This window comes from Triticum dicoccoides, chromosome 3B, assembly GCF_002162155.2.
Source record: "Triticum dicoccoides isolate Atlit2015 ecotype Zavitan chromosome 3B, WEW_v2.0, whole genome shotgun sequence".
In the NCBI taxonomy this organism is placed as follows: domain Eukaryota; kingdom Viridiplantae; phylum Streptophyta; class Magnoliopsida; order Poales; family Poaceae; genus Triticum; species Triticum dicoccoides.
Window position 1 is genome coordinate 704,072,064 of NC_041385.1, and position 10,241 is coordinate 704,082,304.

The window sequence follows — 10,241 nt, forward strand, 5'->3', positions numbered from 1 at the left end:
ACAAGGTTAGTGTGGAAGAACAAGAAGAATAGGAAGATGAGGAGAGCAACCCCGAAGACTCGAAGTATGATTATCATGAGCACATGGCTCTTGCCTCAAGACAATTTTGGAGTAAGAAGAATACAAGACCCAACTTCAACAAGAACAACTCAAGTGGCCTCAAGGGCAAGCAACGAGTTAGAACTTGTTTCAACTATGGCAATGTGAGCCATTTCATTGCGGATTGTCCTTACGAGAAGCGGGAAGACAATGGTGGCAAGTTCATCCAAAAAGACAAAGCCAAGTCCTTCCCAAACAAGAACAACTTCACCAAGAAGACTCCTACACGCGGGTTGGTAGTTCAAGAAGAATACCGTGAGGATGACGATGATGATGAAGATAGTGAAGCAACGGCTATGGCATCCGTTGCCATTGCCACAACTCCCCGGGTGTCTCTCTTCGATTCACCCAATGAGAACATCACCGCCAAGTGCCTCATGGCTAAAGCCACCAACAAGGTAACCCCCAACATCAAAACCACCATTATTCCTAATCCTCCTTCAACGGATGGCTTTGATGATGGTAAGGGGTCTAATGAGGAGGTAAATGAATTTGAGTCCTTCATGAGTAAGCTCAAGGGCAAATCCAAGAAGCACTTCGTTGCTCTCTTGGAACAACTTGGTGAAGCCAATGACATGATCGAGGCTCACGAAGAAACCATCTCTAAGATGGAAGGTCATAGTCGTGACTATGCCGATGAGATATCGGATCTCTCTAATGCTCTTGAGGAAGAGCGTGGGCATCGTTTGGCTCTTGAGGAGTCACACAACGATGACCATGCCAAATTAAAGAAAGATCTTGATCATGCTCTTCTTGTGTCTCGTGTTCTAACTTCCGAGAAGGCTAAACTTGTGGTTGATCATGCTAGACTCAAGGAGGAGTTTGATGTACTTGACAAGGCCCATAAGGTCTTGAAAGGTGCTCATGCAAACCTCAAGGAGTCTCATGCTCAACTCCAAGTTAAGCTAACCAAGGAAAAGGCCACATTTCCTCACATGGTCTTAATTGATGATGCAAATGCTACTAACCCATGTTGTGAGCATGTGCATCTTGTGGAGGAGAATGCCAAGTTGAAGGAACAACTCGAGAAAGGTCTTGTGTCATGCATACAAGGCGAGAAGAACCTAAATGACCTTTTGAGCAATCAAAAGGAAGTTGTGGGCAAGGAGGGAGTTGGGTTCTCACCCAAGTCCAAGAACAAAAAGAAGAACAAGGAGAAGAATAACAAGACCAAACGACCTCCCCCACTCAAGCAAACCTTTGTGAAGGAGGGAGAGGGTGCTCCTAAGGAGAAGAAGAACAATGCGAAGAGTGGTGATGCCAAAGAGGGCAAAGCCAACTCTCCCAACAAAGCCGGCGACTTTAACCCCTCTTATGTGTTGTGCCGTGCTAGTGATGGGCATGTTTATGCTAAATTTGTTGGTTCTTCTTATGAGTACATTGAATGGTCTATTTGGGTGCCTAAGACCCTTGTTACTAACATCAAAGGACCCATTACTAAATGGGTACCTAAAACCAAGCATTGATCTCTTGTAGGTGTTTGCTTCCGGTGGGGGATCATGGTTTCTCGACAATGGAGCAACAAATCATATGACCGGGAGCAAAGACTTGGTGGTGGACATGCAAAAGATCCCATCTATGCCCACCAATGTTGAGTGGGGTGATGCCTCACATTCTAAGGTATTGGGTCTTGGCAAGGTTGTCATTTCTCATGATCTAACGATCGAGAAAGTCATGCTTGTTGAGTCCCTTGCGTTCAATTTACTTTCCGTTCGTCAACTCGCACTTATGGGCTTTGCAACCTTCTTTGACATTGATACCGCGTCCCTCTTGTGGAGAAAGACTCTTAAAGTAGCCTTTGTTGGGCATGTCGAAAACGGTCTCTATGTGATTAACTTTTCGGAGCAACCCACTAAGACCGCGACATGCCTAATGGCTAAAGTTGATGTGGGATGGCTTTGGCATCACCGTTTAGCCCATGTCAATATGAGATCTTTGCAAAGTCTTCTCAAGGGGGACCATGTCCGTGGACTAACAAATGTTAGTTTTGCCAAAGATCATGCTTGCAGTGCGTGTATCGAAGGAAAGCTTCACGAGACGGCTCACCCTCCCACGACTATCATCTACTCAAAGAGACCCTTGGAGCTCCTTCACATGGACCTCTTTGGGCCTCCATCCTTTGATAGTCTTGGGGGTAGAAAGTATTGCTTGGTGATTCTGGATGATTATTCAAGATACACTTGGGTATACTTCTTCAAGAGGAAGAGTGAGACTCAACAAACCGTCATCGACTTTGCAAATGAAGCTCAACATCAACATAATGCAAAGATCCTGACAATAAGAAGTGACAACGGCACCGAGTTCAAGAACTACACCTTGGATGAGTTTCTTAGTGATGAGGGGATCAAGCATCAATATTCTGCACCATATACCCCTCAACAAAATGGTGTTGCGGAGAGGAAGAACCGGACGTTGATGGATGTGGCAAGGACCATGATGGCGGAGTTCAACTCTCCATACAAATTTTGGGCCGAAGCCATCAACACCGCATGTCATGCATCCAATCGGCTCTATCTCCGCAAAGGCTTGAACAAGACTCCTTATGAGATACTCACCGGAAACAAGCCCAATCTCAAGTACTTCCGGGTGTTCGGGTGTAAGTGTTTCATTCTCAAGAAAGGTGTCCGTTTGTCTAAATTTGAGGCTAGAGCTTATGAGGGCATATTTGTTGGTTATGCTACAAACTCTCATGCTTACCGTGTTCTCAACAAGTCCACCGGACTCATTGAGGAGATGTGTAACATGGAGTTTGACGAAAATAACGGCTCCCAAGTGGAGCAAAGTGGTACTTGTGATGTAGGTGATGAAATTCCTCCCCAAGCCATAAGAAGAATGGGTATTGGCCATATTCTACCCATTGAGGAACCCCTTGTGGCCGAAGGAGAAGGACAATGTTCCACTCAAGTGGAGCCTTCACCTACTCAAGACCCACACGCTTCCGAAGAACAAAGTGTAGGCCCTCAACCTCGGGAACAAGACCAAGGGCAAGATCAATCTCAAGATGATGGTGAACCTCCAAATGATTCCCAAGGTCAAGTTCTCCCCCTCGAGCAAGTTCAAGATCATGAGCAAGCTCAAGATCAAGAACAAGCTCAAGACGGCGCTCAAGATGATCAAGTTAACCCTCCTCCTTCCACATCCGAGGAGGAATTAGAGCGTCGTGCCGCAAAGATTGCTTCCAAGCTCACCACCAAAGGCCATCTCATGGAGAATGTGGTTGGAATCCTAAGAAAGGGGGTAAGCACTCGTAGACAATTAGCAAACTATTGTGAACATCACACGTTTGTCTCTTGTGTTGAACCCCAAAAGGTCTATGAGGCGCTCGAAGACTCGGATTGGCTCAATGCCATGCATGAAGAACTCAACAACTTCGAGTACAACAAGGTGTGGAGGTTGGTGCCAAGGCCTTCGGGGAACCATAACGTCATTGGAACCAAGTGGATCTTCGAGAACAAGCAAGATGCTCATGGGAACATCATTCGCAACAAGGCAAGATTGGTAGCACAAGGCTACTCCCAAGTCGAGGGTATCGACTACAGTGAAACCTTTGCTCCCGTTGCTCGCCTTGAATCCATTCGTTTGTTGATTGCTTATGCTTCCCATCACAACTTTAAGTTACAACAAATGGATGTGAAAAGTGCTTTTCTTAATGGTCCTATTAATGAGTTGGTTTATGTCAAGCAACCCCTCGGGTTCGAGGATCCCTACTTCCCGGATCATGTGTATCAACTCGATAAGGCACTCTATGCCCTTAAACAAGCCCCATGTGCGTGGTATGACCACCTTACCGAGTTGTTACAAGATCGTGGATTTGAAGTAGGGCAAATCGATCCCACTCTTTTTACTAAGAAGGTTAAAGGGGAGTTGTTTGTGTGCCAACTATATGTTGATGACATTATCTTTGGTTCCCCTAACAATGCTTTCAATGAAGAATTTGCCGCTCTCATGACCTCTAAGTTCAAGATGTCTTCGATGGGAGAGTTGAAGTTCTTCCTTGGTTTTGATATCAAACAAAGAAGAGAAGGTACCTTCATCAACCAAGCCAAATACACTCAAGACATGCTTAAGAGATTCGAGCTAAGTGATGTCAAGCCGGCCTCTACTCCGATGCCCACCAAGTGCCAACTTGACATTGATCCCAATGGTAAAGCGGTGGATCAAAAGGTATATCGCTCTATGATTGGTTCCTTGCTTTACCTTTGTGCATCTAGACCGGATATCATGTTGAGTGTGGGAATGTGTGCACGGTTCCAAGCCGCACCAAAGGAAAGCCACTTTGTGGCGGTCAAGCGAATCTTTCGATATTTGGCTCATACCCCAAACTTTGGCCTATGGTACCCAAACGGAGCTAACTTCAAGCTTGAAGGATTCACGAATTCTGATTGGGCGGGAGACAAGGTGGATAGGAAGTCCACTTCCGGAGGGTGCCAATTTCTTGGTTGCTCTTTGGTAAGTTGGTCTTCCAAGAAGCAAAGTTGTGTCTCTCTCTCGTTCACCGAAGCGGAATATGTGGCAGCCGGTAGTTGTTGTGCACAACTCTTATGGATGAGGCAAACTTTAAAGGAGTACGGTGTCCTTTGTGACAAAGTGCCTCTTTGGTGTGACAATGAAAGTGCCATCAAGATTTCTCTCAACCCGGTGCAACACTTCAAGACGAAGCATATTGAGATTCGGTATCACTTCATCCGGGATCACATTCAGTGAGGGGAGATCGAGCTCAAGTATGTCAACACTCATGATAACCTTGCAGATATTTTCACGAAGCCCTTGGATGAAGCAAGATTTCGCGAGTTAAGGCATGAGCTAAATATCATTGATTCGAGCAATGTGACTTGAACCCTTGCACCCCCCGCCACACTCAACTTGTTGTCTAGTTTAGATGTAGGCATGGACATAGGGGGAGTGTTGTTCTCTCAATGAACTCTCCCTCCCCCCATTATGCATAAATCGATCAACTCTTTCACATTAGCCATTTTTGATGGTACTTGTGGTTCAAAGACGAGTTTTGGTCATGGGCCCAAGGATAATTCTTCGCGGTGCCATACCAACTAACTCAAACATAGGTGGCTCCAGCCACCGCCCTCTCTTTTGAGAGGTTGGGTTGCGCGGTTGCTTCTTGTTGTCTTTCTGCCTTTGGGTTGTTCGTGTTCTTGTGGTGTCGTTTGTGCAAAAAGTTTCTTTGCAAAGACCTCTTTTCGTGTGTTGAAACATGCATTTTCTTGAGCTCACGGTACTACCGCAGCCAGCTGCGGTACTACCGCGTTAGGGGAGCACGGTACTACCGCCCCCACGTGGCAGTAATTTTTTACTGCCGCCTGGGAGAGCGGTACTACCGCTTCGGTGCAGTACTTCCGCCCAAGCGGTACTACCGCAATGACGTCCGGTACTACCGCGACGGCTCGGACGCGTGGGGATAAGGACGGGCAGGGGGAGTTCTAACTCCCCATACCCATTCACCCATTCCCCATCTCGTCTCTCTCTCTCCCTCGCTCAAGAACGGAGCCGGCGTCCGTCGCCGGATCTTCGCCTCCGGCTGCCCTCCCGTGATTCCGACCGGTGGGATCGTTCCCCACCACGTGCTCTTGCTATGGACCAAGGTTTTCCCCAACTTCTTCTCATTTTTGTTGTGTTCGTTGTCTCTAGTTTTTGGGGGAGACTTGTGTGTTCTTGAGATTCTTAGGCCTAATCTTAGCAAGAGTAGGATGAAGGAGCGTAGTATTGCGTAGGAATTATACTTGTCCTTTGTCCTGTGCTAGATGTGATCGCCGTAGCACTGCCATGGTTTCACGGTTCTTTTCAGATTCGAACCGTCGTTTGGATCTGACACGGTGAGGTACTACAGCCCATCTGGAGCGGTACTACCGCTTGTCCGGTACTACCGCCCTCTGGCGCGGTACTACTGCTCCCCCTGCGGCACTAAACATTTACTACCGCTCCAATCACGGTACTACCGCGCCTCGCACGGTACTACCGCGCCTCGCACGGTACTACCGCGACCTGGAGCGGTACTAAAATTTTAGTACCACAGGATCTGGCAGTCCTACCGTGGCCTACATCTATCTCATGGCAACTTTCATGTATACTTCCTATGTGTTTCTTGTGCTTTACCTTGGTCTTTGCATTGATCCTTTTGCGTTTCATGCGTGTTTTGCGTGTGTGTCTCAGGTGGTGGCTCTCGCCGTTCCAACCCTAGCCGTGACACAGGATCCAAGCGTCTGCGCAATCCAGGTGAAGCACCAGAGGGCTCCACTGCCCCCAAGCGTCATGTCAAGACATCAGCTAGTAAGTACAAGGAACCCAACAAGAGCATGGACGAGATACCCCAATCTGAGTTCGTCCGTCTCCGAAAGCTCAACCAATATGTGCATCCCCGTGCTCCTGCCAGAGGTTGTGAACTGTTTTGGAACAAGCAACAGACTCTCATTTATCTGGATGTCATCAAGAACAAGCAGAATACCTATGTGGATGTCAAATGGATAGAAATGCATCACCTGAGGAAGGACAAGCATCGTGTGTACTTTGGAGAAGCTCTGGATTTGGTGGAGCAGTTTGGTATTGAACATGTGATCTCTTTTCACCTTGACTATGATCCTGAGCTTGTTTGTCAGTTCTTTGCCTCAGTCTACTTTCACCCTGATGAGGAGAGGAGGATGACATGGATGTCCAATGGACGTCAGTTGACTGCTACCGGGAAGGAGTTCATGGATTTGCTCCACGTTCCTGATGACAGGCTTGACACTCCCGTGGGTGTTCGCCCTCATGGCAATCCTGAGTCTGCTAGCAAGGACAAGCTTCAGCCCTACTATGTTGAGAAGGCGCTTCCCAATGGCAAGACAGGGTGGGTGCTCAACTCCTTCTTGGATATCATGTATCACATCTTCCGCAACTCCTTGTTCCCTCGCATTGGTGATAAGGACAGGTTCATGCCTATATGGTGGATATGATCCTCATTTGCGAGGAGGCTCATTCGTCTCAGACTCAGCCACTTGATATCTCACACATCATGTGGTGTGAGCTTCGGTTTGCGGTGTTCAACCACAAAGTGCCTATCTATGGGCCCTATCTGTTTCTGCTGATCTCGAAGACTTGAGAGAAGATGTTCCCTGGTGAGGAGTTCCTTGCTCCAGACTGGATTCGCCATGATCCCATCTGTCTCCGTGTCAAGTCCAACTGGGCCAACACTACTACTCTTGCTAAGGCATCTGCTGCTAGGGATGCTGTTGATGAGGAGGATGTTGGCGCAGAGGATGTTGCTGAGGACCGTGCTGCCAGGTCTTCCCATAGTTCCTCCATGCCCTCGTGGGCCAAGAAGCTGAAGGACAAGATGAAGACTCTTTTCTGCATGCAATCCAAGGGCCAGTACAGGACTCACGTGGCTTCCAAGGAGAGTCGTCGCCGGGACAAGAAGATCTTGCAGCTCTATGGTGAGGATGTGTCTGGCGGTTCTGAGGATCGCATCACTCCAGAGGCCGAGTGGATGGAGAAGCGAGGCTACATGTGGACTGATTCTGAGGAGGACGTCGAGGAGACCACCCCTGCTGCCGAGGAGTCCGATGGAGAGGGTTGGGATGAGTTCCCTGCTTGAGCCACCCCGTGTGTGTAGGTGTCCTCTCTGCCTTTTTGGCGTCTCGATGCCAAAGGGGGAGAGAGTGTAGGGATTTGCGAGTCTTGTGTCGTCGTTCGGTGTGTTTGCTGCTTTCTCTTTGAACCTCGTTTCAGTTGCTTTGGGTCGCTTTACTTCATATGGTGTAAGACATATGCACTCTATCTATCTTAGCAAGCTTGTGATATATTGTGCTACCTTTGTGATATGCTCTGCTTAGATGTTAGTTATCATGCCTTTGTCTCTATAATATAGGGGGAGTGTTGATCCTAGGTTGTGTGCGATGCAGTCCAAAGCATCTATCTAGGTTGCACACATCTAGGGGGAGCCCGTCTATATTCTAGAGAGGAGGGGTTTGCCTGTGCTCTATATTATCTCATCTATGTGCAAATCCCGTATTGTCATCAATCCACCAAAAAGGGGGAGATTGTAAGAGCATATTTATCCCTTAAGTGTTTTGGTGATTGATGACAATGCTGTTGCGGACTAATCGTGTGCCTTTAGTTTCTCAGACGCTTCATCTCTAGGCACGAGATGATTCGGTGCCCCTCGAAGACTATTGAAGACGGCGTTGTTCTACGTTTCTCTTTGGTGGATTTGAGTTGTAGGAGAGCCGTACTATTAAGAGGGGTCTGCGTCGGAAAGGTTCGGGTGGAATCAACACGTACACATGTCCTTACTTTCCTTTGCACCTTGGAGCATCTCTCCGTTATCCTAGCTGTGCCTAAATCTGACGGGTACTGCTGTACTTGCGGTAGTACCCCTGGGAGTCATGGTAGTACCACTCATCTGGAGCCTTAGTACCGTGGCTCCTAAGCCTAGTGCTGCTCCGGTACGGTAGTAGGGGCGGATGTAATTTTTTTACATCCGCGCCCCCACGGTAGTACCGCATGTCCTGCGCAGTAGTACCGTGGGAGGCCATAGTAGTACCGCTCCCCCGGAGTCGTAGTACCATGGCCCTCATACCTAGTACCGCTGTGTCATGGTAGTAGGAGTAGATGTAATTTTTTACATCCGCGACGCCACGGTAGTACCGCGCCTCGTGCGCGGTAGTACCACGTCAGATTTTTGCACTATTGTATTTGCAGCGGAGGTAGGCACGGATGTAATTTATTTCATCCGCGCTCTTCGTAGGCAGTGACTTTCCTGCCTTGCGGTAGTACCGCAAGTGGGAGAGGTAGTACCGCGCAAGCGGTAGTACTGCACCCAAGTCAGGCAAGTCCCGGCCTCTGCTGCTGCCGCAGAAGTACCATGGTCCTCCACGGTAGTACCGCGTGGCTTTGTGGTAGTACCGCGCCCCAGGAGCGGTAGTACCGCTTGTCGCAGGCTGAACATGTGGATAACGGTTGGATCTTTTCCATGACTATATAAGGGGCGTCTCCTACCTCTAGTTGACTACCTCTTCCACCTCCAAGCTCCATTGTTGCTTCTAGCTCCATTTTGGCCCGATCTATCTCCCTAGCCAATCAAACTTGTTGATTTGCTCGGGATTGGGTGACAAGGGCCCGATCTACACTTCCACCAAGAGATATTTGATTCCCCCACTAATCCCTAGCGGATCTTGTTACTCTTGGGTGTTTGAGCACCCTAGACAGTTGAGGTCACCTCGAAGCCATATTCCATTGTGGTGAAGCTTCGTGGTGTTGTTGGGAGCCTCCAAGTGTTGTTGAGATTGCCCCATCCTTGTTTGTAAAGGTTCGGTCACCGCCTTCAAGGGCACCAATAGTGGAATCACGACATCTCACATTGTGTGAGGGCGTGAGGAGATTACGGTGGCCCTAGTGGCTTCTTGGGGAGCATTGTGCCTCCACACCGCTCTAACGGAGACGTACTTCCCCTTAAAAGGAAGGAACTTCGGTAACACATCCTCGTCTTCACCGGCTCCACTCTTGGTTATTTCGTGCCTTTACTTTTGCAAGCTTACTTGTGTTGTATCTATTGCTTGCTTGTGTGCTAGTTGTCATTGCATCATATAGGTTGTGCACGTAGTTGCATATCAAGACAACCTATTTTGTTGCAAGGTTTAAATTGTTAAAGAAAAGCTTAAAATTGTTAGTTGCCTATTCACCCCCCTCTAGTCAACCATATCGATCCTTTCACCGGTGACAAACATTATATAAAGGCAGGTGAAAGGCAAAGAGAATAGATAGGTACATTTGACTGGTAATAGACAGTATTCACTTAGAAGTGATGATCGTCATGATATACAAACTTCAGTTAGATGCACGCGTAACTAATCCATCTATAGTTTGCTGGTTTGCATTATTTAACCCACCCATTTCTCCATCATTAACACTTTTTACCAGAGTAAATGACCGAATCAATAAGATACAAAACTTAAGATGGGTTTTAGACGTCGATAACATATCAGATAGTCCTGTTGCCTTTGACTTAATCAAATGTCTGCAAAAGAAGCAACAAAGAACCACATTAGTGGCTACTACATAAGCGAGTAGAATGATGGTACTGACAAATGTAGCCAATGGCCAATATCTATAGATACTATTCGCAATCACAATTCATTCTGGGTGTTAATTGA